Below are 26,792 nucleotides of genomic sequence, written 5' to 3'. Positions count from 1 at the left end.
GCTGGACACTTCCGCTTTATGGGACACACGATGGAAAGTGGACTCAATTCCCAGACCTAACTCTTACCTGTTTGGTATTCTGACGCTCGATTGTAAAATATGGCCAGCTGGTAAAAATGACAAAGGGCACTCCAGCGCTGGTCCTTTGGCTGCAGGCGGCGTGTCAGCGGCCTAAAACAGCAAGAAATAGCGAGAGAAATAAAGTGAGAAGCAAGCACCTTTTCAATTGGGCTCTCGGGTCTATGGGACTGGCGTGCAGCCTCTTGATCACAAGCGCAGGTCCAGCGTGAAAGGGCGTGGCAGTGGAGTCACTCTGCTATTAATACCTGGTTGGCCAATCCTCGTTGCAATGGATGGCCATCTGCAGCTTTACTTGTAGCTCCACTGAAGGTATTTTGTTTTGGGCAAAGGGGTGAGATTGTGATTTCCTCTGCGGCAGATGAAGAGAAAGGGCTTTATGCACTACAGGTCCCTGGACAGCCAAGCAAGTGTGAGCCGGAGACTGTGCTTCAGCTCTGAAGCAGTGTATCGAGAGCCTTCGGGGAGGAGGGGAATTAGCTCAGATGGTAGAGCGCTCGCTTAGCATGCGAGAGGTAGCGGGATCGATGCCCGCATTCTCCAGCAAGACGCTTTTTCTTCATTTTCACTATTTTATTCAAAACTCGCCAATCGTCGCAAATAAAGTCATGTGCTCGCTTCTGTTTTTTTTACTATCATCCTAAAAGTCTTCCGTCCACTTTCTGCTATCCCAAAGAGTCACCCGCGCGAGGGCCGGCAACAGGCGTGATACTGTGCAACAGGCGCATTGCATGGCATTGGTGACATATTCAGGAAATTCCACTTTGATGCCACCCAGGGCTGTTAACCTTTTATTTCATTTCAATACGATGCTTCGAATAATTGGTTCAAAGTGCGCAGCCTTTGCTCTTTTATTTCGTTTTCATCGGAGCAGGTCGGAGCTGGCAGAAGAGTGAGCCCTGTCTGCAGGAGCTCTGATTCCAGAAAGCATATTTTCCCTGTCTTTCTTACCACTCATCTGTGTCTCTTCGCTGACATGAGGGGTTGCTACACTCTGCAGTCTCCCGCATTTAAAGTCTGCTACCAGCAGAGCACGTTCTGGACTTCACAGCGCCCAGCAAAGTACTAGCCTGCGCCCACCCCCTACTACCGCAAAAACCTTTTGCATGCTTTGGCAGAAGTGTGAACAAAATGCCACGAACCACCCCAGATGGGACTCGAACCCACAATCCCTGGCTTAAGACCAGTGCCTTATCCATTAGGCCACTGGGGCAACTCGACAGAGAAGGGGAAAGTTCTTTCTTTTCCTCTTCTCTCACTGGAGTCACGGGTACTGGCCCACTGAAAAGGGCAAGTTGGCTCACGTCCAAAGCTGCAGTGTCCCAGCACACGCGGGCAAAAGGCACCTGCTTGCACTCGGCTGGACACTTCCGCTTTATGGGACACACGATGGAAAGTGGACTCAATTCCCAGACCTAACTCTTACCTGTTTGGTATTCTGACGCTCGATTGTAAAATATGGCCAGCTGGTAAAAATGACAAAGGGCACTCCAGCGCTGGTCCTTTGGCTGCAGGCGGCGTGTCAGCGGCCTAAAACAGCAAGAAATAGCGAGAGAAATAAAGTGAGAAGCAAGCACCTTTTCAATTGGGCTCTCGGGTCTATGGGACTGGCGTGCAGCCTCTTGATCACAAGCGCAGGTCCAGCGTGAAAGGGCGTGGCAGTGGAGTCACTCTGCTATTAATACCTGGTTGGCCAATCCTCGTTGCAATGGATGGCCATCTGCAGCTTTACTTGTAGCTCCACTGAAGGTATTTTGTTTTGGGCAAAGGGGTGAGATTGTGATTTCCTCTGCGGCAGATGAAGAGAAAGGGCTTTATGCACTACAGGTCCCTGGACAGCCAAGCAAGTGTGAGCCGGAGACTGTGCTTCAGCTCTGAAGCAGTGTATCGAGAGCCTTCGAGGAGGAGGGGAATTAGCTCAGATGGTAGAGCGCTCGCTTAGCATGCGAGAGGTAGCGGGATCGATGCCCGCATTCTCCAGCAAGACGCTTTTACTTCATTTTCACTATTTTATTCAAAACTCGCCAATCGTCGCAAATAAAGTCATGTGCTCGCTTCTGTTTTTTTTACTATCATCCTAAAAGTCTTCCGTCCACTTTCTGCTATCCCAAAGAGTCATCCGCGCGAGGGCCGGCAACAGGCGTGATACTGTGCAACAGGCGCATTGCATGGCATTGGTGACATATTCAGGAAATTCCACTTTGATGCCACCCAGGGCTGTTAACCTTTTATTTCATTTCAATACGATGCTTCGAATAATTGGTTCAAAGTGCGCAGCCTTTGCTCTTTTATTTCGTTTTCATCGGAGCAGGTCGGAGCTGGCAGAAGAGTGAGCCCTGTCTGCAGGAGCTCTGATTCCAGAAAGCATATTTTCCCTGTCTTTCTTACCACTCATCTGTGTCTCTTCGCTGACATGAGGCGTTGCTACACTCTGCAGTCTCCCGGCATTTAAAGTCTGCTACCAGCAGAGCACGTTCTGGACTTCACAGCGCCCAGCAAAGTACTAGCCTGCGCCCACCCCCTACTACCGCAAAAACCTTTTGCATGCTTTGGCAGAAGTGTGAACAAAATGCCACGAACCACCCCAGATGGGACTCGAACCCACAATCCCTGGCTTAAGACCAGTGCCTTATCCATTAGGCCACTGGGGCAACTCGACAGAGAAGGGGAAAGTTCTTTCTTTTCCTCTTCTCTCACTGGAGTCACGGGTACTGGCCCACTGAAAAGGGCAAGTTGGCTCACGTCCAAAGCTGCAGTGTCCCAGCACACGCGGGCAAAAGGCACCTGCTTGCACTCGGCTGGACACTTCCGCTTTATGGGACACACGATGGAAAGTGGACTCAATTCCCAGACCTAACTCTTACCTGTTTGGTATTCTGACGCTCGATTGTAAAATATGGCCAGCTGGTAAAAATGACAAAGGGCACTCCAGCGCTGGTCCTTTGGCTGCAGGCGGCGTGTCAGCGGCCTAAAACAGCAAGAAATAGCGAGAGAAATAAAGTGAGAAGCAAGCACCTTTTCAATTGGGCTCTCGGGTCTATGGGACTGGCGTGCAGCCTCTTGATCACAAGCGCAGGTCCAGCGTGAAAGGGCGTGGCAGTGGAGTCACTCTGCTATTAATACCTGGTTGGCCAATCCTCGTTGCAATGGATGGCCATCTGCAGCTTTACTTGTAGCTCCACTGAAGGTATTTTGTTTTGGGCAAAGGGGTGAGATTGTGATTTCCTCTGCGGCAGATGAAGAGAAAGGGCTTTATGCACTACAGGTCCCTGGACAGCCAAGCAAGTGTGAGCCGGAGACTGTGCTTCAGCTCTGAAGCAGTGTATCGAGAGCCTTCGAGGAGGAGGGGAATTAGCTCAGATGGTAGAGCGCTCGCTTAGCATGCGAGAGGTAGCGGGATCGATGCCCGCATTCTCCAGCAAGACGCTTTTTCTTCATTTTCACTATTTTATTCAAAACTCGCCAATCGTCGCAAATAAAGTCATGTGCTCGCTTCTGTTTTTTTTACTATCATCCTAAAAGTCTTCCGTCCACTTTCTGCTATCCCAAAGAGTCATCCGCGCGAGGGCCGGCAACAGGCGTGATACTGTGCAACAGGCGCATTGCATGGCATTGGTGACATATTCAGGAAATTCCACTTTGATGCCACCCAGGGCTGTTAACCTTTTATTTCATTTCAATACGATGCTTCGAATAATTGGTTCAAAGTGCGCAGCCTTTGCTCTTTTATTTCGTTTTCATCGGAGCAGGTCGGAGCTGGCAGAAGAGTGAGCCCTGTCTGCAGGAGCTCTGATTCCAGAAAGCATATTTTCCCTGTCTTTCTTACCACTCATCTGTGTCTCTTCGCTGACATGAGGGGTTGCTACACTCTGCAGTCTCCCGCATTTAAAGTCTGCTACCAGCAGAGCACGTTCTGGACTTCACAGCGCCCAGCAAAGTACTAGCCTGCGCCCACCCCCTACTACCGCAAAAACCTTTTGCATGCTTTGGCAGAAGTGTGAACAAAATGCCACGAACCACCCCAGATGGGACTCGAACCCACAATCCCTGGCTTAAGACCAGTGCCTTATCCATTAGGCCACTGGGGCAACTCGACAGAGAAGGGGAAAGTTCTTTCTTTTCCTCTTCTCTCACTGGAGTCACGGGTACTGGCCCACTGAAAAGGGCAAGTTGGCTCACGTCCAAAGCTGCAGTGTCCCAGCACACGCGGGCAAAAGGCACCTGCTTGCACTCGGCTGGACACTTCCGCTTTATGGGACACACGATGGAAAGTGGACTCAATTCCCAGACCTAACTCTTACCTGTTTGGTATTCTGACGCTCGATTGTAAAATATGGCCAGCTGGTAAAAATGACAAAGGGCACTCCAGCGCTGGTCCTTTGGCTGCAGGCGGCGTGTCAGCGGCCTAAAACAGCAAGAAATAGCGAGAGAAATAAAGTGAGAAGCAAGCACCTTTTCAATTGGGCTCTCGGGTCTATGGGACTGGCGTGCAGCCTCTTGATCACAAGCGCAGGTCCAGCGTGAAAGGGCGTGGCAGTGGAGTCACTCTGCTATTAATACCTGGTTGGCCAATCCTCGTTGCAATGGATGGCCATCTGCAGCTTTACTTGTAGCTCCACTGAAGGTATTTTGTTTTGGGCAAAGGGGTGAGATTGTGATTTCCTCTGCGGCAGATGAAGAGAAAGGGCTTTATGCACTACAGGTCCCTGGACAGCCAAGCAAGTGTGAGCCGGAGACTGTGCTTCAGCTCTGAAGCAGTGTATCGAGAGCCTTCGAGGAGGAGGGGAATTAGCTCAGATGGTAGATCGCTCGCTTAGCATGCGAGAGGTAGCGGGATCGATGCCCGCATTCTCCAGCAAGACGCTTTTACTTCATTTTCACTATTTTATTCAAAACTCGCCAATCGTCGCAAATAAAGTCATGTGCTCGCTTCTGTTTTTTTTACTATCATCCTAAAAGTCTTCCGTCCACTTTCTGCTATCCCAAAGAGTCATCCGCGCGAGGGCCGGCAACAGGCGTGATACTGTGCAACAGGCGCATTGCATGGCATTGGTGACATATTCAGGAAATTCCACTTTGATGCCACCCAGGGCTGTTAACCTTTTATTTCATTTCAATACGATGCTTCGAATAATTGGTTCAAAGTGCGCAGCCTTTGCTCTTTTATTTCGTTTTCATCGGAGCAGGTCGGAGCTGGCAGAAGAGTGAGCCCTGTCTGCAGGAGCTCTGATTCCAGAAAGCATATTTTCCCTGTCTTTCTTACCACTCATCTGTGTCTCTTCGCTGACATGAGGCGTTGCTACACTCTGCAGTCTCCCGGCATTTAAAGTCTGCTACCAGCAGAGCACGTTCTGGACTTCACAGCGCCCAGCAAAGTACTAGCCTGCGCCCACCCCCTACTACCGCAAAAACCTTTTGCATGCTTTGGCAGAAGTGTGAACAAAATGCCACGAACCACCCCAGATGGGACTCGAACCCACAATCCCTGGCTTAGGAGGCCAGTGCCTTATCCATTAGGCCACTGGGGCCACTCGACAGAGAAGGGGAAAGTTCTTTCTTTTCCTCTTCTCTCACTGGAGTCACGGGTACTGGCCCACTGAAAAGGGCAAGTTGGCTCACGTCCAAAGCTGCAGTGTCCCAGCACACGCGGGCAAAAGGCACCTGCTTGCACTCGGCTGGACACTTCCGCTTTATGGGACACACGATGGAAAGTGGACTCAATTCCCAGACCTAACTCTTACCTGTTTGGTATTCTGACGCTCGATTGTAAAATATGGCCAGCTGGTAAAAATGACAAAGGGCACTCCAGCGCTGGTCCTTTGGCTGCAGGCGGCGTGTCAGCGGCCTAAAACAGCAAGAAATAGCGAGAGAAATAAAGTGAGAAGCAAGCACCTTTTCAATTGGGCTCTCGGGTCTATGGGACTGGCGTGCAGCCTCTTGATCACAAGCGCAGGTCCAGCGTGAAAGGGCGTGGCAGTGGAGTCACTCTGCTATTAATACCTGGTTGGCCAATCCTCGTTGCAATGGATGGCCATCTGCAGCTTTACTTGTAGCTCCACTGAAGGTATTTTGTTTTGGGCAAAGGGGTGAGATTGTGATTTCCTCTGCGGCAGATGAAGAGAAAGGGCTTTATGCACTACAGGTCCCTGGACAGCCAAGCAAGTGTGAGCCGGAGACTGTGCTTCAGCTCTGAAGCAGTGTATCGAGAGCCTTCGAGGAGGAGGGGAATTAGCTCAGATGGTAGAGCGCTGGCTTAGCATGCGAGAGGTAGCGGGATCGATGCCCGCATTCTCCAGCAAGACGCTTTTTCTTCATTTTCACTATTTTATTCAAAACTCGCCAATCGTCGCAAATAAAGTCATGTGCTCGCTTCTGTTTTTTTTACTATCATCCTAAAAGTCTTCCGTCCACTTTCTGCTATCCCAAAGAGTCACCCGCGCGAGGGCCGGCAACAGGCGTGATACTGTGCAACAGGCGCATTGCATGGCATTGGTGACATATTCAGGAAATTCCACTTTGATGCCACCCAGGGCTGTTAACCTTTTATTTCATTTCAATACGATGCTTCGAATAATTGGTTCAAAGTGCGCAGCCTTTGCTCTTTTATTTCGTTTTCATCGGAGCAGGTCGGAGCTGGCAGAAGAGTGAGCCCTGTCTGCAGGAGCTCTGATTCCAGAAAGCATATTTTCCCTGTCTTTCTTACCACTCATCTGTGTCTCTTCGCTGACATGAGGCGTTGCTACACTCTGCAGTGTCCCGGCATTTAAAGTCTGCTACCAGCAGAGCACGTTCTGGACTTCACAGCGCCCAGCAAAGTACTAGCCTGCGCCCACCCCCTACTACCGCAAAAACCTTTTGCATGCTTTGGCAGAAGTGTGAACAAAATGCCACGAACCACCCCAGATGGGACTCGAACCCACAATCCCTGGCTTAGGAGGCCAGTGCCTTATCCATTAGGCCACTGGGGCCACTCGTCAGAGAAGGGGAAAGTTCTTTCTTTTCCTCTTCTCTCACTGGAGTCACAGGTACTGGCCCACTGAAAAGGGCAAGTTGGCTCACGTCCAAAGCTGCAGTGTCCCAACACACGCGGGCAAAAGGCACCTGCTTGCACTCGGCTGGACACTTCCGCTTTATGGGACACACGATGGAAAGTGGACTCAATTCCCAGACCTAACTCTTACCTGTTTGGTATTCTGACGCTCGATTGTAAAATATGGCCAGCTGGTAAAAATGACAAAGGGCACTCCAGCGCTGGTCCTTTGGCTGCAGGCGGCGTGTCAGCGGCCTAAAACAGCAAGAAATAGCGAGAGAAATAAAGTGAGAAGCAAGCACCTTTTCAATTGGGCTCTCGGGTCTATGGGACTGGCGTGCAGCCTCTTGATCACAAGCGCAGGTCCAGCGTGAAAGGGCGTGGCAGTGGAGTCACTCTGCTATTAATACCTGGTTGGCCAATCCTCGTTGCAATGGATGGCCATCTGCAGCTTTACTTGTAGCTCCACTGAAGGTATTTTGTTTTGGGCAAAGGGGTGAGATTGTGATTTCCTCTGCGGCAGATGAAGAGAAAGGGCTTTATGCACTACAGGTCCCTGGACAGCCAAGCAGGTGTGAGCCGGAGACTGTGCTTCAGCTCTGAAGCAGTGTATCGAGAGCCTTCGAGGAGGAGGGGAATTAGCTCAGATGGTAGAGCGCTCGCTTAGCATGCGAGAGGTAGCGGGATCGATGCCCGCATTCTCCAGCAAGACGCTTTTACTTCATTTTCACTATTTTATTTAAAACTCGCCAATCGTCGCAAATAAAGTCATGTGCTCGCTTCTGTTTTTTTTACTATCATCCTAAAAGTCTTCCGTCCACTTTCTGCTATCCCAAAGAGTCATCCGCGCGAGGGCCGGCAACAGGCGTGATACTGTGCAACAGGCGCATTGCATGGCATTGGTGACATATTCAGGAAATTCCACTTTGATGCCACCCAGGGCTGTTAACCTTTTATTTCATTTCAATACGATGCTTCGAATAATTGGTTCAAAGTGCGCAGCCTTTGCTCTTTTATTTCGTTTTCATCGGAGCAGGTCGGAGCTGGCAGAAGAGTGAGCCCTGTCTGCAGGAGCTCTGATTCCAGAAAGCATATTTTCCCTGTCTTTCTTACCACTCATCTGTGTCTCTTCGCTGACATGAGGCGTTGCTACACTCTGCAGTCTCCCGGCATTTAAAGTCTGCTACCAGCAGAGCACGTTCTGGACTTCACAGCGCCCAGCAAAGTACTAGCCTGCGCCCACCCCCTACTACCGCAAAAACCTTTTGCATGCTTTGGCAGAAGTGTGAACAAAATGCCACGAACCACCCCAGATGGGACTCGAACCCACAATCCCTGGCTTAGGAGGCCAGTGCCTTATCCATTAGGCCACTGGGGCCACTCGACAGAGAAGGGGAAAGTTCTTTCTTTTCCTCTTCTCTCACTGGAGTCACGGGTACTGGCCCACTGAAAAGGGCAAGTTGGCTCACGTCCAAAGCTGCAGTGTCCCAGCACACGCGGGCAAAAGGCACCTGCTTGCACTCGGCTGGACACTTCCGCTTTATGGGACACACGATGGAAAGTGGACTCAATTCCCAGACCTAACTCTTACCTGTTTGGTATTCTGACGCTCGATTGTAAAATATGGCCAGCTGGTAAAAATGACAAAGGGCACTCCAGCGCTGGTCCTTTGGCTGCAGGCGGCGTGTCAGCGGCCTAAAACAGCAAGAAATAGCGAGAGAAATAAAGTGAGAAGCAAGCACCTTTTCAATTGGGCTCTCGGGTCTATGGGACTGGCGTGCAGCCTCTTGATCACAAGCGCAGGTCCAGCGTGAAAGGGCGTGGCAGTGGAGTCACTCTGCTATTAATACCTGGTTGGCCAATCCTCGTTGCAATGGATGGCCATCTGCAGCTTTACTTGTAGCTCCACTGAAGGTATTTTGTTTTGGGCAAAGGGGTGAGATTGTGATTTCCTCTGCGGCAGATGAAGAGAAAGGGCTTTATGCACTACAGGTCCCTGGACAGCCAAGCAGGTGTGAGCCGGAGACTGTGCTTCAGCTCTGAAGCAGTGTATCGAGAGCCTTCGAGGAGGAGGGGAATTAGCTCAGATGGTAGAGCGCTCGCTTAGCATGCGAGAGGTAGCGGGATCGATGCCCGCATTCTCCAGCAAGACGCTTTTTCTTCATTTTCACTATTTTATTCAAAACTCGCCAATCGTCGCAAATAAAGTCATGTGCTCGCTTCTGTTTTTTTTACTATCATCCTAAAAGTCTTCCGTCCACTTTCTGCTATCCCAAAGAGTCACCCGCGCGAGGGCCGGCAACAGGCGTGATACTGTGCAACAGGCGCATTGCATGGCATTGGTGACATATTCAGGAAATTCCACTTTGATGCCACCCAGGGCTGTTAACCTTTTATTTCATTTCAATACGATGCTTCGAATAATTGGTTCAAAGTGCGCAGCCTTTGCTCTTTTATTTCGTTTTCATCGGAGCAGGTCGGAGCTGGCAGAAGAGTGAGCCCTGTCTGCAGGAGCTCTGATTCCAGAAAGCATATTTTCCCTGTCTTTCTTACCACTCATCTGTGTCTCTTCGCTGACATGAGGCGTTGCTACACTCTGCAGTCTCCCGGCATTTAAAGTCTGCTACCAGCAGAGCACGTTCTGAACTTCACAGCGCCCAGCAAAGTACTAGCCTGCGCCCACCCCCTACTACCGCAAAAACCTTTTGCATGCTTTGGCAGAAGTGTGAACAAAATGCCACGAACCACCCCAGATGGGACTCGAACCCACAATCCCTGGCTTAGGAGGCCAGTGCCTTATCCATTAGGCCACTGGGGCCACTCGACAGAGAAGGGGAAAGTTCTTTCTTTTCCTCTTCTCTCACTGGAGTCACGGGTACTGGCCCACTGAAAAGGGCAAGTTGGCTCACGTCCAAAGCTGCAGTGTCCCAGCACACGCGGGCAAAAGGCACCTGCTTGCACTCGGCTGGACACTTCCGCTTTATGGGACACACGATGGAAAGTGGACTCAATTCCCAGACCTAACTCTTACCTGTTTGGTATTCTGACGCTCGATTGTAAAATATGGCCAGCTGGTAAAAATGACAAAGGGCACTCCAGCGCTGGTCCTTTGGCTGCAGGCGGCGTGTCAGCGGCCTAAAACAGCAAGAAATAGCGAGAGAAATAAAGTGAGAAGCAAGCACCTTTTCAATTGGGCTCTCGGGTCTATGGGACTGGCGTGCAGCCTCTTGATCACAAGCGCAGGTCCAGCGTGAAAGGGCGTGGCAGTGGAGTCACTCTGCTATTAATACCTGGTTGGCCAATCCTCGTTGCAATGGATGGCCATCTGCAGCTTTACTTGTAGCTCCACTGAAGGTATTTTGTTTTGGGCAAAGGGGTGAGATTGTGATTTCCTCTGCGGCAGATGAAGAGAAAGGGCTTTATGCACTACAGGTCCCTGGACAGCCAAGCAAGTGTGAGCCGGAGACTGTGCTTCAGCTCTGAAGCAGTGTATCGAGAGCCTTCGAGGAGGAGGGGAATTAGCTCAGATGGTAGAGCGCTCGCTTAGCATGCGAGAGGTAGCGGGATCGATGCCCGCATTCTCCAGCAAGACGCTTTTACTTCATTTTCACTATTTTATTCAAAACTCGCCAATCGTCGCAAATAAAGTCATGTGCTCGCTTCTGTTTTTTTTACTATCATCCTAAAAGTCTTCCGTCCACTTTCTGCTATCCCAAAGAGTCATCCGCGCGAGGGCCGGCAACAGGCGTGATACTGTGCAACAGGCGCATTGCATGGCATTGGTGACATATTCAGGAAATTCCACTTTGATGCCACCCAGGGCTGTTAACCTTTTATTTCATTTCAATACGATGCTTCGAATAATTGGTTCAAAGTGCGCAGCCTTTGCTCTTTTATTTCGTTTTCATCGGAGCAGGTCGGAGCTGGCAGAAGAGTGAGCCCTGTCTGCAGGAGCTCTGATTCCAGAAAGCATATTTTCCCTGTCTTTCTTACCACTCATCTGTGTCTCTTCGCTGACATGAGGCGTTGCTACACTCTGCAGTCTCCCGGCATTTAAAGTCTGCTACCAGCAGAGCACGTTCTGGACTTCACAGCGCCCAGCAAAGTACTAGCCTGCGCCCACCCCCTACTACCGCAAAAACCTTTTGCATGCTTTGGCAGAAGTGTGAACAAAATGCCACGAACCACCCCAGATGGGACTCGAACCCACAATCCCTGGCTTAGGAGGCCAGTGCCTTATCCATTAGGCCACTGGGGCCACTCGACAGAGAAGGGGAAAGTTCTTTCTTTTCCTCTTCTCTCACTGGAGTCACGGGTACTGGCCCACTGAAAAGGGCAAGTTGGCTCACGTCCAAAGCTGCAGTGTCCCAGCACACGCGGGCAAAAGGCACCTGCTTGCACTCGGCTGGACACTTCCGCTTTATGGGACACACGATGGAAAGTGGACTCAATTCCCAGACCTAACTCTTACCTGTTTGGTATTCTGACGCTCGATTGTAAAATATGGCCAGCTGGTAAAAATGACAAAGGGCACTCCAGCGCTGGTCCTTTGGCTGCAGGCGGCGTGTCAGCGGCCTAAAACAGCAAGAAATAGCGAGAGAAATAAAGTGAGAAGCAAGCACCTTTTCAATTGGGCTCTCGGGTCTATGGGACTGGCGTGCAGCCTCTTGATCACAAGCGCAGGTCCAGCGTGAAAGGGCGTGGCAGTGGAGTCACTCTGCTATTAATACCTGGTTGGCCAATCCTCGTTGCAATGGATGGCCATCTGCAGCTTTACTTGTAGCTCCACTGAAGGTATTTTGTTTTGGGCAAAGGGGTGAGATTGTGATTTCCTCTGCGGCAGATGAAGAGAAAGGGCTTTATGCACTACAGGTCCCTGGACAGCCAAGCAGGTGTGAGCCGGAGACTGTGCTTCAGCTCTGAAGCAGTGTATCGAGAGCCTTCGAGGAGGAGGGGAATTAGCTCAGATGGTAGAGCGCTCGCTTAGCATGCGAGAGGTAGCGGGATCGATGCCCGCATTCTCCAGCAAGACGCTTTTTCTTCATTTTCACTATTTTATTCAAAACTCGCCAATCGTCGCAAATAAAGTCATGTGCTCGCTTCTGTTTTTTTTACTATCATCCTAAAAGTCTTCCGTCCACTTTCTGCTATCCCAAAGAGTCACCCGCGCGAGGGCCGGCAACAGGCGTGATACTGTGCAACAGGCGCATTGCATGGCATTGGTGACATATTCAGGAAATTCCACTTTGATGCCACCCAGGGCTGTTAACCTTTTATTTCATTTCAATACGATGCTTCGAATAATTGGTTCAAAGTGCGCAGCCTTTGCTCTTTTATTTCGTTTTCATCGGAGCAGGTCGGAGCTGGCAGAAGAGTGAGCCCTGTCTGCAGGAGCTCTGATTCCAGAAAGCATATTTTCCCTGTCTTTCTTACCACTCATCTGTGTCTCTTCGCTGACATGAGGCGTTGCTACACTCTGCAGTCTCCCGGCATTTAAAGTCTGCTACCAGCAGAGCACGTTCTGAACTTCACAGCGCCCAGCAAAGTACTAGCCTGCGCCCACCCCCTACTACCGCAAAAACCTTTTGCATGCTTTGGCAGAAGTGTGAACAAAATGCCACGAACCACCCCAGATGGGACTCGAACCCACAATCCCTGGCTTAGGAGGCCAGTGCCTTATCCATTAGGCCACTGGGGCCACTCGACAGAGAAGGGGAAAGTTCTTTCTTTTCCTCTTCTCTCACTGGAGTCACGGGTACTGGCCCACTGAAAAGGGCAAGTTGGCTCACGTCCAAAGCTGCAGTGTCCCAGCACACGCGGGCAAAAGGCACCTGCTTGCACTCGGCTGGACACTTCCGCTTTATGGGACACACGATGGAAAGTGGACTCAATTCCCAGACCTAACTCTTACCTGTTTGGTATTCTGACGCTCGATTGTAAAATATGGCCAGCTGGTAAAAATGACAAAGGGCACTCCAGCGCTGGTCCTTTGGCTGCAGGCGGCGTGTCAGCGGCCTAAAACAGCAAGAAATAGCGAGAGAAATAAAGTGAGAAGCAAGCACCTTTTCAATTGGGCTCTCGGGTCTATGGGACTGGCGTGCAGCCTCTTGATCACAAGCGCAGGTCCAGCGTGAAAGGGCGTGGCAGTGGAGTCACTCTGCTATTAATACCTGGTTGGCCAATCCTCGTTGCAATGGATGGCCATCTGCAGCTTTACTTGTAGCTCCACTGAAGGTATTTTGTTTTGGGCAAAGGGGTGAGATTGTGATTTCCTCTGCGGCAGATGAAGAGAAAGGGCTTTATGCACTACAGGTCCCTGGACAGCCAAGCAAGTGTGAGCCGGAGACTGTGCTTCAGCTCTGAAGCAGTGTATCGAGAGCCTTCGAGGAGGAGGGGAATTAGCTCAGATGGTAGAGCGCTCGCTTAGCATGCGAGAGGTAGCGGGATCGATGCCCGCATTCTCCAGCAAGACGCTTTTTCTTCATTTTCACTATTTTATTCAAAACTCGCCAATCGTCGCAAATAAAGTCATGTGCTCGCTTCTGTTTTTTTTACTATCATCCTAAAAGTCTTCCGTCCACTTTCTGCTATCCCAAAGAGTCATCCGCGCGAGGGCCGGCAACAGGCGTGATACTGTGCAACAGGCGCATTGCATGGCATTGGTGACATATTCAGGAAATTCCACTTTGATGCCACCCAGGGCTGTTAACCTTTTATTTCATTTCAATACGATGCTTCGAATAATTGGTTCAAAGTGCGCAGCCTTTGCTCTTTTATTTCGTTTTCATCGGAGCAGGTCGGAGCTGGCAGAAGAGTGAGCCCTGTCTGCAGGAGCTCTGATTCCAGAAAGCATATTTTCCCTGTCTTTCTTACCACTCATCTGTGTCTCTTCGCTGACATGAGGCGTTGCTACACTCTGCAGTCTCCCGGCATTTAAAGTCTGCTACCAGCAGAGCACGTTCTGGACTTCACAGCGCCCAGCAAAGTACTAGCCTGCGCCCACCCCCTACTACCGCAAAAACCTTTTGCATGCTTTGGCAGAAGTGTGAACAAAATGCCACGAACCACCCCAGATGGGACTCGAACCCACAATCCCTGGCTTAGGAGGCCAGTGCCTTATCCATTAGGCCACTGGGGCCACTCGACAGAGAAGGGGAAAGTTCTTTCTTTTCCTCTTCTCTCACTGGAGTCACGGGTACTGGCCCACTGAAAAGGGCAAGTTGGCTCACGTCCAAAGCTGCAGTGTCCCAGCACACGCGGGCAAAAGGCACCTGCTTGCACTCGGCTGGACACTTCCGCTTTATGGGACACACGATGGAAAGTGGACTCAATTCCCAGACCTAACTCTTACCTGTTTGGTATTCTGACGCTCGATTGTAAAATATGGCCAGCTGGTAAAAATGACAAAGGGCACTCCAGCGCTGGTCCTTTGGCTGCAGGCGGCGTGTCAGCGGCCTAAAACAGCAAGAAATAGCGAGAGAAATAAAGTGAGAAGCAAGCACCTTTTCAATTGGGCTCTCGGGTCTATGGGACTGGCGTGCAGCCTCTTGATCACAAGCGCAGGTCCAGCGTGAAAGGGCGTGGCAGTGGAGTCACTCTGCTATTAATACCTGGTTGGCCAATCCTCGTTGCAATGGATGGCCATCTGCAGCTTTACTTGTAGCTCCACTGAAGGTATTTTGTTTTGGGCAAAGGGGTGAGATTGTGATTTCCTCTGCGGCAGATGAAGAGAAAGGGCTTTATGCACTACAGGTCCCTGGACACCCAAGCAGGTGTGAGCCGGAGACTGTGCTTCAGCTCTGAAGCAGTGTATCGAGAGCCTTCGAGGAGGAGGGGAATTAGCTCAGATGGTAGAGCGCTCGCTTAGCATGCGAGAGGTAGCGGGATCGATGCCCGCATTCTCCAGCAAGACGCTTTTTCTTCATTTTCACTATTTTATTCAAAACTCGCCAATCGTCGCAAATAAAGTCATGTGCTCGCTTCTGTTTTTTTTACTATCATCCTAAAAGTCTTCCGTCCACTTTCTGCTATCCCAAAGAGTCACCCGCGCGAGGGCCGGCAACAGGCGTGATACTGTGCAACAGGCGCATTGCATGGCATTGGTGACATATTCAGGAAATTCCACTTTGATGCCACCCAGGGCTGTTAACCTTTTATTTCATTTCAATACGATGCTTCGAATAATTGGTTCAAAGTGCGCAGCCTTTGCTCTTTTATTTCGTTTTCATCGGAGCAGGTCGGAGCTGGCAGAAGAGTGAGCCCTGTCTGCAGGAGCTCTGATTCCAGAAAGCATATTTTCCCTGTCTTTCTTACCACTCATCTGTGTCTCTTCGCTGACATGAGGCGTTGCTACACTCTGCAGTCTCCCGGCATTTAAAGTCTGCTACCAGCAGAGCACGTTCTGGACTTCACAGCGCCCAGCAAAGTACTAGCCTGCGCCCACCCCCTACTACCGCAAAAACCTTTTGCATGCTTTGGCAGAAGTGTGAACAAAATGCCACGAACCACCCCAGATGGGACTCGAACCCACAATCCCTGGCTTAGGAGGCCAGTGCCTTATCCATTAGGCCACTGGGGCCACTCGACAGAGAAGGGGAAAGTTCTTTCTTTTCCTCTTCTCTCACTGGAGTCACGGGTACTGGCCCACTGAAAAGGGCAAGTTGGCTCACGTCCAAAGCTGCAGTGTCCCAGCACACGCGGGCAAAAGGCACCTGCTTGCACTCGGCTGGACACTTCCGCTTTATGGGACACACGATGGAAAGTGGACTCAATTCCCAGACCTAACTCTTACCTGTTTGGTATTCTGACGCTCGATTGTAAAATATGGCCAGCTGGTAAAAATGACAAAGGGCACTCCAGCGCTGGTCCTTTGGCTGCAGGCGGCGTGTCAGCGGCCTAAAACAGCAAGAAATAGCGAGAGAAATAAAGTGAGAAGCAAGCACCTTTTCAATTGGGCTCTCGGGTCTATGGGACTGGCGTGCAGCCTCTTGATCACAAGCGCAGGTCCAGCGTGAAAGGTCGTGGCAGTGGAGTCACTCTGCTATTAATACCTGGTTGGCCAATCCTCGTTGCAATGGATGGCCATCTGCAGCTTTACTTGTAGCTCCACTGAAGGTATTTTGTTTTGGGCAAAGGGGTGAGATTGTGATTTCCTCTGCCGCAGATGAAGAGAAAGGGCTTTATGCACTACAGGTCCCTGGACAGCCAAGCAAGTGTGAGCCGGAGATTGTGCTTCAGCTCTGAAGCAGTGTATCGAGAGCCTTCGAGGAGGAGGGGAATTAGCTCAGATGGTAGAGCGCTCGCTTAGCATGCGAGAGGTAGCGGGATCGATGCCCGCATTCTCCAGCAAGACGCTTTTTCTTCATTTTCACTATTTTATTCAAAACTCGCCAATCGTCGCAAATAAAGTCATGTGCTCGCTTCTGTTTTTTTTACTATCATCCTAAAAGTCTTCCGTCCACTTTCTGCTATCCCAAAGAGTCACCCGCGCGAGGGCCGGCAACAGGCGTGATACTGTGCAACAGGCGCATTGCATGGCATTGGTGACATATTCAGGAAATTCCACTTTGATGCCACCCAGGGCTGTTAACCTTTTATTTCATTTCAATACGATGCTTCGAATAATTGGTTCAAAGTGCGCAGCCTTTGCTCTTTTATTTCGTTTTCATCGGAGCAGGTCGGAGCTGGCAGAAGAGTGAGCCCTGTCTGCAGGAGCTCTGATTCCAGAAAGCATATTTTCCCTGTCTTTCTTACCACTCATCTGTGTCTCTTCGCTGACATGAGGCGTTGCTACACTCTGCAGTCTCCCGGCATTTAAAGTCTGCTACCAGCAGAGCACGTTCTGGACTTCACAGCGCCCAGCAAAGTACTAGCCTGCGCCCACCCCCTACTACCTCAAAAACCTTTTGCATGCTTTGGCAGAAGTGTGAACAAAATGCCACGAACCACCCCAGATGGGACTCGAACCCACAATCCCTGGCTTAGGAGGCCAGTGCCTTATCCATTAGGCCACTGGGGCAACTCGACAGAGAAGGGGAAAGTTCTTTCTTTTCCTCTTCTCTCACTGGAGTCACGGGTACTGGCCCACTGAAAAGGGCAAGTTGGCTCACGTCCAAAGCTGCAGTGTCCCAGCACACGCGGGCAAGAGGCACCTGCTTGCACTCGGCTGGACACTTCCGCTTTATGGGACACACGATGGAAAGTGGACTCAATTCCCAGACCTAACTCTTACCTGTTTGGTATTCTGACGCTCGATTGTAAAATATGGCCAGCTGGTAAAAATGACAAAGGGCACTCCAGCGCTGGTCCTTTGGCTGCAGGCGGCGTGTCAGCGGCCTAAAACAGCAAGAAATAGCGAGAGAAATAAAGTGAGAAGCAAGCACCTTTTCAATTGGGCTCTCGGGTCTATGGGACTGGCGTGCAGCCTCTTGATCACAAGCGCAGGTCCAGCGTGAAAGGGCGTGGGAGTGGAGTCACTCTGCTATTAATACCTGGTTGGCCAATCCTCGTTGCAATGGATGGCCATCTGCAGCTTTACTTGTAGCTCCACTGAAGGTATTTTGTTTTGGGCAAAGGGGTGAGATTGTGATTTCCTCTGCGGCAGATGAAGAGAAAGGGCTTTATGCACTACAGGTCCCTGGACAGCCAAGCAAGTGTGAGCCGGAGACTGTGCTTCAGCTCTGAAGCAGTGTATCGAGAGCCTTCGAGGAGGAGGGGAATTAGCTCAGATGGTAGAGCGCTCGCTTAGCATGCGAGAGGTAGCGGGATCGATGCCCGCATTCTCCAGCAAGACGCTTTTTCTTCATTTTCACTATTTTATTCAAAACTCGCCAATCGTCGCAAATAAAGTCATGTGCTCGCTTCTGTTTTTTTTACTATCATCCTAAAAGTCTTCCGTCCACTTTCTGCTATCCCAAAGAGTCATCCGCGCGAGGGCCGGCAACAGGCGTGATACTGTGCAACAGGCGCATTGCATGGCATTGGTGACATATTCAGGAAATTCCACTTTGATGCCACCCAGGGCTGTTAACCTTTTATTTCATTTCAATACGATGCTTCGAATAATTGGTTCAAAGTGCGCAGCCTTTGCTCTTTTATTTCGTTTTCATCGGAGCAGGTCGGAGCTGGCAGAAGAGTGAGCCCTGTCTGCAGGAGCTCTGATTCCAGAAAGCATATTTTCCCTGTCTTTCTTACCACTCATCTGTGTCTCTTCGCTGACATGAGGCGTTGCTACACTCTGCAGTCTCCCGGCATTTAAAGTCTGCTACCAGCAGAGCACGTTCTGGACTTCACAGCGCCCAGCAAAGTACTAGCCTGCGCCCACCCCCTACTACCTCAAAAACCTTTTGCATGCTTTGGCAGAAGTGTGAACAAAATGCCACGAACCACCCCAGATGGGACTCGAACCCACAATCCCTGGCTTAGGAGGCCAGTGCCTTATCCATTAGGCCACTGGGGCAACTCGACAGAGAAGGGGAAAGTTCTTTCTTTTCCTCTTCTCTCACTGGAGTCACGGGTACTGGCCCACTGAAAAGGGCAAGTTGGCTCACGTCCAAAGCTGCAGTGTCCCAGCACACGCGGGCAAGAGGCACCTGCTTGCACTCGGCTGGACACTTCCGCTTTATGGGACACACGATGGAAAGTGGACTCAATTCCCAGACCTAACTCTTACCTGTTTGGTATTCTGACGCTCGATTGTAAAATATGGCCAGCTGGTAAAAATGACAAAGGGCACTCCAGCGCTGGTCCTTTGGCTGCAGGCGGCGTGTCAGCGGCCTAAAACAGCAAGAAATAGCGAGAGAAATAAAGTGAGAAGCAAGCACCTTTTCAATTGGGCTCTCGGGTCTATGGGACTGGCGTGCAGCCTCTTGATCACAAGCGCAGGTCCAGCGTGAAAGGGCGTGGGAGTGGAGTCACTCTGCTATTAATACCTGGTTGGCCAATCCTCGTTGCAATGGATGGCCATCTGCAGCTTTACTTGTAGCTCCACTGAAGGTATTTTGTTTTGGGCAAAGGGGTGAGATTGTGATTTCCTCTGCGGCAGATGAAGAGAAAGGGCTTTATGCACTACAGGTCCCTGGACAGCCAAGCAAGTGTGAGCCGGAGACTGTGCTTCAGCTCTGAAGCAGTGTATCGAGAGCCTTCGAGGAGGAGGGGAATTAGCTCAGATGGTAGAGCGCTCGCTTAGCATGCGAGAGGTAGCGGGATCGATGCCCGCATTCTCCAGCAAGACGCTTTTTCTTCATTTTCACTATTTTATTCAAAACTCGCCAATCGTCGCAAATAAAGTCATGTGCTCGCTTCTGTTTTTTTTACTATCATCCTAAAAGTCTTCCGTCCACTTTCTGCTATCCCAAAGAGTCATCCGCGCGAGGGCCGGCAACAGGCGTGATACTGTGCAACAGGCGCATTGCATGGCATTGGTGACATATTCAGGAAATTCCACTTTGATGCCACCCAGGGCTGTTAACCTTTTATTTCATTTCAATACGATGCTTCGAATAATTGGTTCAAAGTGCGCAGCCTTTGCTCTTTTATTTCGTTTTCATCGGAGCAGGTCGGAGCTGGCAGAAGAGTGAGCCCTGTCTGCAGGAGCTCTGATTCCAGAAAGCATATTTTCCCTGTCTTTCTTACCACTCATCTGTGTCTCTTCGCTGACATGAGGCGTTGCTACACTCTGCAGTCTCCCGGCATTTAAAGTCTGCTACCAGCAGAGCACGTTCTGGACTTCACAGCGCCCAGCAAAGTACTAGCCTGCGCCCACCCCCTACTACCGCAAAAACCTTTTGCATGCTTTGGCAGAAGTGTGAACAAAATGCCACGAACCACCCCAGATGGGACTCGAACCCACAATCCCTGGCTTAGGAGGCCAGTGCCTTATCCATTAGGCCACTGGGGCCACTCGACAGAGAAGGGGAAAGTTCTTTCTTTTCCTCTTCTCTCACTGGAGTCACGGGTACTGGCCCACTGAAAAGGGCAAGTTGGCTCACGTCCAAAGCTGCAGTGTCCCAGCACACGCGGGCAAAAGGCACCTGCTTGCACTCGGCTGGACACTTCCGCTTTATGGGACACACGATGGAAAGTGGACTCAATTCCCAGACCTAACTCTTACCTGTTTGGTATTCTGACGCTCGATTGTAAAATATGGCCAGCTGGTAAAAATGACAAAGGGCACTCCAGCGCTGGTCCTTTGGCTGCAGGCGGCGTGTCAGCGGCCTAAAACAGCAAGAAATAGCGAGAGAAATAAAGTGAGAAGCAAGCACCTTTTCAATTGGGCTCTCGGGTCTATGGGACTGGCGTGCAGCCTCTTGATCACAAGCGCAGGTCCAGCGTGAAAGGGCGTGGCAGTGGAGTCACTCTGCTATTAATACCTGGTTGGCCAATCCTCGTTGCAATGGATGGCCATCTGCAGCTTTACTTGTAGCTCCACTGAAGGTATTTTGTTTTGGGCAAAGGGGTGAGATTGTGATTTCCTCTGCCGCAGATGAAGAGAAAGGGCTTTATGCACTACAGGTCCCTGGACAGCCAAGCAAGTGTGAGCCGGAGATTGTGCTTCAGCTCTGAAGCAGTGTATCGAGAGCCTTCGAGGAGGAGGGGAATTAGCTCAGATGGTAGAGCGCTCGCTTAGCATGCGAGAGGTAGCGGGATCGATGCCCGCATTCTCCAGCAAGACGCTTTTTCTTCATTTTCACTATTTTATTCAAAACTCGCCAATCGTCGCAAATAAAGTCATGTGCTCGCTTCTGTTTTTTTTACTATCATCCTAAAAGTCTTCCGTCCACTTTCTGCTATCCCAAAGAGTCACCCGCGCGAGGGCCGGCAACAGGCGTGATACTGTGCAACAGGCGCATTGCATGGCATTGGTGACATATTCAGGAAATTCCACTTTGATGCCACCCAGGGCTGTTAACCTTTTATTTCATTTCAATACGATGCTTCGAATAATTGGTTCAAAGTGCGCAGCCTTTGCTCTTTTATTTCGTTTTCATCGGAGCAGGTCGGAGCTGGCAGAAGAGTGAGCCCTGTCTGCAGGAGCTCTGATTCCAGAAAGCATATTTTCCCTGTCTTTCTTACCACTCATCTGTGTCTCTTCGCTGACATGAGGCGTTGCTACACTCTGCAGTCTCCCGGCATTTAAAGTCTGCTACCAGCAGAGCACGTTCTGGACTTCACAGCGCCCAGCAAAGTACTAGCCTGCGCCCACCCCCTACTACCGCAAAAACCTTTTGCATGCTTTGGCAGAAGTGTGAACAAAATGCCACGAACCACCCCAGATGGGACTCGAACCCACAATCCCTGGCTTAGGAGGCCAGTGCCTTATCCATTAGGCCACTGGGGCCACTCGACAGAGAAGGGGAAAGTTCTTTCTTTTCCTCTTCTCTCACTGGAGTCACGGGTACTGGCCCACTGAAAAGGGCAAGTTGGCTCACGTCCAAAGCTGCAGTGTCCCAGCACACGCGGGCAAAAGGCACCTGCTTGCACTCGGCTGGACACTTCCGCTTTATGGGACACACGATGGAAAGTGGACTCAATTCCCAGACCTAACTCTTACCTGTTTGGTATTCTGACGCTCGATTGTAAAATATGGCCAGCTGGTAAAAATGACAAAGGGCACTCCAGCGCTGGTCCTTTGGCTGCAGGCGGCGTGTCAGCGGCCTAAAACAGCAAGAAATAGCGAGAGAAATAAAGTGAGAAGCAAGCACCTTTTCAATTGGGCTCTCGGGTCTATGGGACTGGCGTGCAGCCTCTTGATCACAAGCGCAGGTCCAGCGTGAAAGGGCGTGGCAGTGGAGTCACTCTGCTATTAATACCTGGTTGGCCAATCCTCGTTGCAATGGATGGCCATCTGCAGCTTTACTTGTAGCTCCACTGAAGGTATTTTGTTTTGGGCAAAGGGGTGAGATTGTGATTTCCTCTGCCGCAGATGAAGAGAAAGGGCTTTATGCACTACAGGTCCCTGGACAGCCAAGCAAGTGTGAGCCGGAGATTGTGCTTCAGCTCTGAAGCAGTGTATCGAGAGCCTTCGAGGAGGAGGGGAATTAGCTCAGATGGTAGAGCGCTCGCTTAGCATGCGAGAGGTAGCGGGATCGATGCCCGCATTCTCCAGCAAGACGCTTTTTCTTCATTTTCACTATTTTATTCAAAACTCGCCAATCGTCGCAAATAAAGTCATGTGCTCGCTTCTGTTTTTTTTACTATCATCCTAAAAGTCTTCCGTCCACTTTCTGCTATCCCAAAGAGTCACCCGCGCGAGGGCCGGCAACAGGCGTGATACTGTGCAACAGGCGCATTGCATGGCATTGGTGACATATTCAGGAAATTCCACTTTGATGCCACCCAGGGCTGTTAACCTTTTATTTCATTTCAATACGATGCTTCGAATAATTGGTTCAAAGTGCGCAGCCTTTGCTCTTTTATTTCGTTTTCATCGGAGCAGGTCGGAGCTGGCAGAAGAGTGAGCCCTGTCTGCAGGAGCTCTGATTCCAGAAAGCATATTTTCCCTGTCTTTCTTACCACTCATCTGTGTCTCTTCGCTGACATGAGGCGTTGCTACACTCTGCAGTCTCCCGGCATTTAAAGTCTGCTACCAGCAGAGCACGTTCTGGACTTCACAGCGCCCAGCAAAGTACTAGCCTGCGCCCACCCCCTACTACCGCAAAAACCTTTTGCATGCTTTGGCAGAAGTGTGAACAAAATGCCACGAACCACCCCAGATGGGACTCGAACCCACAATCCCTGGCTTAGGAGGCCAGTGCCTTATCCATTAGGCCACTGGGGCCACTCGACAGAGAAGGGGAAAGTTCTTTCTTTTCCTCTTCTCTCACTGGAGTCACGGGTACTGGCCCACTGAAAAGGGCAAGTTGGCTCACGTCCAAAGCTGCAGTGTCCCAGCACACGCGGGCAAAAGGCACCTGCTTGCACTCGGCTGGACACTTCCGCTTTATGGGACACACGATGGAAAGTGGACTCAATTCCCAGACCTAACTCTTACCTGTTTGGTATTCTGACGCTCGATTGTAAAATATGGCCAGCTGGTAAAAATGACAAAGGGCACTCCAGCGCTGGTCCTTTGGCTGCAGGCGGCGTGTCAGCGGCCTAAAACAGCAAGAAATAGCGAGAGAAATAAAGTGAGAAGCAAGCACCTTTTCAATTGGGCTCTCGGGTCTATGGGACTGGCGTGCAGCCTCTTGATCACAAGCGCAGGTCCAGCGTGAAAGGGCGTGGCAGTGGAGTCACTCTGCTATTAATACCTGGTTGGCCAATCCTCGTTGCAATGGATGGCCATCTGCAGCTTTACTTGTAGCTCCACTGAAGGTATTTTGTTTTGGGCAAAGGGGTGAGATTGTGATTTCCTCTGCCGCAGATGAAGAGAAAGGGCTTTATGCACTACAGGTCCCTGGACAGCCAAGCAAGTGTGAGCCGGAGATTGTGCTTCAGCTCTGAAGCAGTGTATCGAGAGCCTTCGAGGAGGAGGGGAATTAGCTCAGATGGTAGAGCGCTCGCTTAGCATGCGAGAGGTAGCGGGATCGATGCCCGCATTCTCCAGCAAGACGCTTTTTCTTCATTTTCACTATTTTATTCAAAACTCGCCAATCGTCGCAAATAAAGTCATGTGCTCGCTTCTGTTTTTTTTACTATCATCCTAAAAGTCTTCCGTCCACTTTCTGCTATCCCAAAGAGTCACCCGCGCGAGGGCCGGCAACAGGCGTGATACTGTGCAACAGGCGCATTGCATGGCATTGGTGACATATTCAGGAAATTCCACTTTGATGCCACCCAGGGCTGTTAACCTTTTATTTCATTTCAATACGATGCTTCGAATAATTGGTTCAAAGTGCGCAGCCTTTGCTCTTTTATTTCGTTTTCATCGGAGCAGGTCGGAGCTGGCAGAAGAGTGAGCCCTGTCTGCAGGAGCTCTGATTCCAGAAAGCATATTTTCCCTGTCTTTCTTACCACTCATCTGTGTCTCTTCGCTGACATGAGGCGTTGCTACACTCTGCAGTCTCCCGGCATTTAAAGTCTGCTACCAGCAGAGCACGTTCTGGACTTCACAGCGCCCAGCAAAGTACTAGCCTGCGCCCACCCCCTACTACCGCAAAAACCTTTTGCATGCTTTGGCAGAAGTGTGAACAAAATGCCACGAACCACCCCAGATGGGACTCGAACCCACAATCCCTGGCTTAGGAGGCCAGTGCCTTATCCATTAGGCCACTGGGGCCACTCGACAGAGAAGGGGAAAGTTCTTTCTTTTCCTCTTCTCTCACTGGAGTCACGGGTACTGGCCCACTGAAAAGGGCAAGTTGGCTCACGTCCAAAGCTGCAGTGTCCCAGCACACGCGGGCAAAAGGCACCTGCTTGCACTCGGCTGGACACTTCCGCTTTATGGGACACACGATGGAAAGTGGACTCAATTCCCAGACCTAACTCTTACCTGTTTGGTATTCTGACGCTCGATTGTAAAATATGGCCAGCTGGTAAAAATGACAAAGGGCACTCCAGCGCTGGTCCTTTGGCTGCAGGCGGCGTGTCAGCGGCCTAAAACAGCAAGAAATAGCGAGAGAAATAAAGTGAGAAGCAAGCACCTTTTCAATTGGGCTCTCGGGTCTATGGGACTGGCGTGCAGCCTCTTGATCACAAGCGCAGGTCCAGCGTGAAAGGGCGTGGCAGTGGAGTCACTCTGCTATTAATACCTGGTTGGCCAATCCTCGTTGCAATGGATGGCCATCTGCAGCTTTACTTGTAGCTCCACTGAAGGTATTTTGTTTTGGGCAAAGGGGTGAGATTGTGATTTCCTCTGCCGCAGATGAAGAGAAAGGGCTTTATGCACTACAGGTCCCTGGACAGCCAAGCAAGTGTGAGCCGGAGATTGTGCTTCAGCTCTGAAGCAGTGTATCGAGAGCCTTCGAGGAGGAGGGGAATTAGCTCAGATGGTAGAGCGCTCGCTTAGCATGCGAGAGGTAGCGGGATCGATGCCCGCATTCTCCAGCAAGACGCTTTTTCTTCATTTTCACTATTTTATTCAAAACTCGCCAATCGTCGCAAATAAAGTCATGTGCTCGCTTCTGTTTTTTTTACTATCATCCTAAAAGTCTTCCGTCCACTTTCTGCTATCCCAAAGAGTCACCCGCGCGAGGGCCGGCAACAGGCGTGATACTGTGCAACAGGCGCATTGCATGGCATTGGTGACATATTCAGGAAATTCCACTTTGATGCCACCCAGGGCTGTTAACCTTTTATTTCATTTCAATACGATGCTTCGAATAATTGGTTCAAAGTGCGCAGCCTTTGCTCTTTTATTTCGTTTTCATCGGAGCAGGTCGGAGCTGGCAGAAGAGTGAGCCCTGTCTGCAGGAGCTCTGATTCCAGAAAGCATATTTTCCCTGTCTTTCTTACCACTCATCTGTGTCTCTTCGCTGACATGAGGCGTTGCTACACTCTGCAGTCTCCCGGCATTTAAAGTCTGCTACCAGCAGAGCACGTTCTGGACTTCACAGCGCCCAGCAAAGTACTAGCCTGCGCCCACCCCCTACTACCTCAAAAACCTTTTGCATGCTTTGGCAGAAGTGTGAACAAAATGCCACGAACCACCCCAGATGGGACTCGAACCCACAATCCCTGGCTTAGGAGGCCAGTGCCTTATCCATTAGGCCACTGGGGCAACTCGACAGAGAAGGGGAAAGTTCTTTCTTTTCCTCTTCTCTCACTGGAGTCACGGGTACTGGCCCACTGAAAAGGGCAAGTTGGCTCACGTCCAAAGCTGCAGTGTCCCAGCACACGCGGGCAAGAGGCACCTGCTTGCACTCGGCTGGACACTTCCGCTTTATGGGACACACGATGGAAAGTGGACTCAATTCCCAGACCTAACTCTTACCTGTTTGGTATTCTGACGCTCGATTGTAAAATATGGCCAGCTGGTAAAAATGACAAAGGGCACTCCAGCGCTGGTCCTTTGGCTGCAGGCGGCGTGTCAGCGGCCTAAAACAGCAAGAAATAGCGAGAGAAATAAAGTGAGAAGCAAGCACCTTTTCAATTGGGCTCTCGGGTCTATGGGACTGGCGTGCAGCCTCTTGATCACAAGCGCAGGTCCAGCGTGAAAGGGCGTGGGAGTGGAGTCACTCTGCTATTAATACCTGGTTGGCCAATCCTCGTTGCAATGGATGGCCATCTGCAGCTTTACTTGTAGCTCCACTGAAGGTATTTTGTTTTGGGCAAAGGGGTGAGATTGTGATTTCCTCTGCGGCAGATGAAGAGAAAGGGCTTTATGCACTACAGGTCCCTGGACAGCCAAGCAAGTGTGAGCCGGAGACTGTGCTTCAGCTCTGAAGCAGTGTATCGAGAGCCTTCGAGGAGGAGGGGAATTAGCTCAGATGGTAGAGCGCTCGCTTAGCATGCGAGAGGTAGCGGGATCGATGCCCGCATTCTCCAGCAAGACGCTTTTTCTTCATTTTCACTATTTTATTCAAAACTCGCCAATCGTCGCAAATAAAGTCATGTGCTCGCTTCTGTTTTTTTTACTATCATCCTAAAAGTCTTCCGTCCACTTTCTGCTATCCCAAAGAGTCATCCGCGCGAGGGCCGGCAACAGGCGTGATACTGTGCAACAGGCGCATTGCATGGCATTGGTGACATATTCAGGAAATTCCACTTTGATGCCACCCAGGGCTGTTAACCTTTTATTTCATTT

General features: G+C 50.6%; 33 non-coding genes across 33 annotated transcripts; 18 read left to right on the top strand and 15 right to left on the bottom strand.

The window, feature by feature from the left end:
- Positions 1-548: 548 nt before the first annotated feature.
- On the top strand, positions 549-621 carry TRNAA-AGC (transfer RNA alanine (anticodon AGC)). The gene has a single exon. It is a non-coding gene; the product is annotated as a tRNA-Ala (tRNA).
- A 1,364-nt stretch (positions 622-1,985) lies between these two features.
- TRNAA-AGC (transfer RNA alanine (anticodon AGC)) lies at positions 1,986-2,058 on the top strand. Its single transcript has one exon. It is a non-coding gene; the product is annotated as a tRNA-Ala (tRNA).
- A 1,365-nt stretch (positions 2,059-3,423) lies between these two features.
- Positions 3,424-3,496, top strand: TRNAA-AGC (transfer RNA alanine (anticodon AGC)). Its single transcript has one exon. It is a non-coding gene; the product is annotated as a tRNA-Ala (tRNA).
- Positions 3,497-5,533: 2,037 nt separating this feature from the next.
- Positions 5,534-5,606, bottom strand: TRNAR-CCU (transfer RNA arginine (anticodon CCU)). The gene has a single exon. It is a non-coding gene; the product is annotated as a tRNA-Arg (tRNA).
- A 694-nt stretch (positions 5,607-6,300) lies between these two features.
- Positions 6,301-6,373, top strand: TRNAA-AGC (transfer RNA alanine (anticodon AGC)). Its single transcript has one exon. It is a non-coding gene; the product is annotated as a tRNA-Ala (tRNA).
- A 600-nt stretch (positions 6,374-6,973) lies between these two features.
- TRNAR-CCU (transfer RNA arginine (anticodon CCU)) lies at positions 6,974-7,046 on the bottom strand. Its single transcript has one exon. It is a non-coding gene; the product is annotated as a tRNA-Arg (tRNA).
- A 694-nt stretch (positions 7,047-7,740) lies between these two features.
- Positions 7,741-7,813, top strand: TRNAA-AGC (transfer RNA alanine (anticodon AGC)). Its single transcript has one exon. It is a non-coding gene; the product is annotated as a tRNA-Ala (tRNA).
- A 600-nt stretch (positions 7,814-8,413) lies between these two features.
- On the bottom strand, positions 8,414-8,486 carry TRNAR-CCU (transfer RNA arginine (anticodon CCU)). The gene has a single exon. It is a non-coding gene; the product is annotated as a tRNA-Arg (tRNA).
- Positions 8,487-9,180: 694 nt separating this feature from the next.
- On the top strand, positions 9,181-9,253 carry TRNAA-AGC (transfer RNA alanine (anticodon AGC)). Its single transcript has one exon. It is a non-coding gene; the product is annotated as a tRNA-Ala (tRNA).
- A 600-nt stretch (positions 9,254-9,853) lies between these two features.
- TRNAR-CCU (transfer RNA arginine (anticodon CCU)) lies at positions 9,854-9,926 on the bottom strand. Its single transcript has one exon. It is a non-coding gene; the product is annotated as a tRNA-Arg (tRNA).
- A 694-nt stretch (positions 9,927-10,620) lies between these two features.
- Positions 10,621-10,693, top strand: TRNAA-AGC (transfer RNA alanine (anticodon AGC)). The gene has a single exon. It is a non-coding gene; the product is annotated as a tRNA-Ala (tRNA).
- A 600-nt stretch (positions 10,694-11,293) lies between these two features.
- TRNAR-CCU (transfer RNA arginine (anticodon CCU)) lies at positions 11,294-11,366 on the bottom strand. The gene has a single exon. It is a non-coding gene; the product is annotated as a tRNA-Arg (tRNA).
- A 694-nt stretch (positions 11,367-12,060) lies between these two features.
- TRNAA-AGC (transfer RNA alanine (anticodon AGC)) lies at positions 12,061-12,133 on the top strand. Its single transcript has one exon. It is a non-coding gene; the product is annotated as a tRNA-Ala (tRNA).
- Positions 12,134-12,733: 600 nt separating this feature from the next.
- Positions 12,734-12,806, bottom strand: TRNAR-CCU (transfer RNA arginine (anticodon CCU)). Its single transcript has one exon. It is a non-coding gene; the product is annotated as a tRNA-Arg (tRNA).
- Positions 12,807-13,500: 694 nt separating this feature from the next.
- On the top strand, positions 13,501-13,573 carry TRNAA-AGC (transfer RNA alanine (anticodon AGC)). The gene has a single exon. It is a non-coding gene; the product is annotated as a tRNA-Ala (tRNA).
- Positions 13,574-14,173: 600 nt separating this feature from the next.
- TRNAR-CCU (transfer RNA arginine (anticodon CCU)) lies at positions 14,174-14,246 on the bottom strand. Its single transcript has one exon. It is a non-coding gene; the product is annotated as a tRNA-Arg (tRNA).
- Positions 14,247-14,940: 694 nt separating this feature from the next.
- TRNAA-AGC (transfer RNA alanine (anticodon AGC)) lies at positions 14,941-15,013 on the top strand. The gene has a single exon. It is a non-coding gene; the product is annotated as a tRNA-Ala (tRNA).
- A 600-nt stretch (positions 15,014-15,613) lies between these two features.
- Positions 15,614-15,686, bottom strand: TRNAR-CCU (transfer RNA arginine (anticodon CCU)). The gene has a single exon. It is a non-coding gene; the product is annotated as a tRNA-Arg (tRNA).
- A 694-nt stretch (positions 15,687-16,380) lies between these two features.
- Positions 16,381-16,453, top strand: TRNAA-AGC (transfer RNA alanine (anticodon AGC)). The gene has a single exon. It is a non-coding gene; the product is annotated as a tRNA-Ala (tRNA).
- Positions 16,454-17,053: 600 nt separating this feature from the next.
- Positions 17,054-17,126, bottom strand: TRNAR-CCU (transfer RNA arginine (anticodon CCU)). Its single transcript has one exon. It is a non-coding gene; the product is annotated as a tRNA-Arg (tRNA).
- Positions 17,127-17,820: 694 nt separating this feature from the next.
- On the top strand, positions 17,821-17,893 carry TRNAA-AGC (transfer RNA alanine (anticodon AGC)). Its single transcript has one exon. It is a non-coding gene; the product is annotated as a tRNA-Ala (tRNA).
- A 600-nt stretch (positions 17,894-18,493) lies between these two features.
- TRNAR-CCU (transfer RNA arginine (anticodon CCU)) lies at positions 18,494-18,566 on the bottom strand. Its single transcript has one exon. It is a non-coding gene; the product is annotated as a tRNA-Arg (tRNA).
- Positions 18,567-19,260: 694 nt separating this feature from the next.
- On the top strand, positions 19,261-19,333 carry TRNAA-AGC (transfer RNA alanine (anticodon AGC)). The gene has a single exon. It is a non-coding gene; the product is annotated as a tRNA-Ala (tRNA).
- A 600-nt stretch (positions 19,334-19,933) lies between these two features.
- On the bottom strand, positions 19,934-20,006 carry TRNAR-CCU (transfer RNA arginine (anticodon CCU)). Its single transcript has one exon. It is a non-coding gene; the product is annotated as a tRNA-Arg (tRNA).
- A 694-nt stretch (positions 20,007-20,700) lies between these two features.
- TRNAA-AGC (transfer RNA alanine (anticodon AGC)) lies at positions 20,701-20,773 on the top strand. The gene has a single exon. It is a non-coding gene; the product is annotated as a tRNA-Ala (tRNA).
- A 600-nt stretch (positions 20,774-21,373) lies between these two features.
- On the bottom strand, positions 21,374-21,446 carry TRNAR-CCU (transfer RNA arginine (anticodon CCU)). The gene has a single exon. It is a non-coding gene; the product is annotated as a tRNA-Arg (tRNA).
- A 694-nt stretch (positions 21,447-22,140) lies between these two features.
- On the top strand, positions 22,141-22,213 carry TRNAA-AGC (transfer RNA alanine (anticodon AGC)). The gene has a single exon. It is a non-coding gene; the product is annotated as a tRNA-Ala (tRNA).
- A 600-nt stretch (positions 22,214-22,813) lies between these two features.
- Positions 22,814-22,886, bottom strand: TRNAR-CCU (transfer RNA arginine (anticodon CCU)). Its single transcript has one exon. It is a non-coding gene; the product is annotated as a tRNA-Arg (tRNA).
- A 694-nt stretch (positions 22,887-23,580) lies between these two features.
- Positions 23,581-23,653, top strand: TRNAA-AGC (transfer RNA alanine (anticodon AGC)). Its single transcript has one exon. It is a non-coding gene; the product is annotated as a tRNA-Ala (tRNA).
- Positions 23,654-24,253: 600 nt separating this feature from the next.
- Positions 24,254-24,326, bottom strand: TRNAR-CCU (transfer RNA arginine (anticodon CCU)). The gene has a single exon. It is a non-coding gene; the product is annotated as a tRNA-Arg (tRNA).
- A 694-nt stretch (positions 24,327-25,020) lies between these two features.
- Positions 25,021-25,093, top strand: TRNAA-AGC (transfer RNA alanine (anticodon AGC)). The gene has a single exon. It is a non-coding gene; the product is annotated as a tRNA-Ala (tRNA).
- Positions 25,094-25,693: 600 nt separating this feature from the next.
- Positions 25,694-25,766, bottom strand: TRNAR-CCU (transfer RNA arginine (anticodon CCU)). The gene has a single exon. It is a non-coding gene; the product is annotated as a tRNA-Arg (tRNA).
- Positions 25,767-26,460: 694 nt separating this feature from the next.
- TRNAA-AGC (transfer RNA alanine (anticodon AGC)) lies at positions 26,461-26,533 on the top strand. Its single transcript has one exon. It is a non-coding gene; the product is annotated as a tRNA-Ala (tRNA).
- The last annotated feature ends 259 nt before the right edge of the window (positions 26,534-26,792 follow it).

The sequence above is a fragment of the Ambystoma mexicanum genome, chromosome 5q (assembly GCF_040938575.1).
Source record: "Ambystoma mexicanum isolate Mex_15411 chromosome 5q, UKY_AmexF1_1, whole genome shotgun sequence".
Taxonomy (NCBI): domain Eukaryota; kingdom Metazoa; phylum Chordata; class Amphibia; order Caudata; family Ambystomatidae; genus Ambystoma; species Ambystoma mexicanum.
Note: the sequence above shows the minus strand (reverse complement) of the source record. Positions and strands in the feature narration are given on the sequence as shown.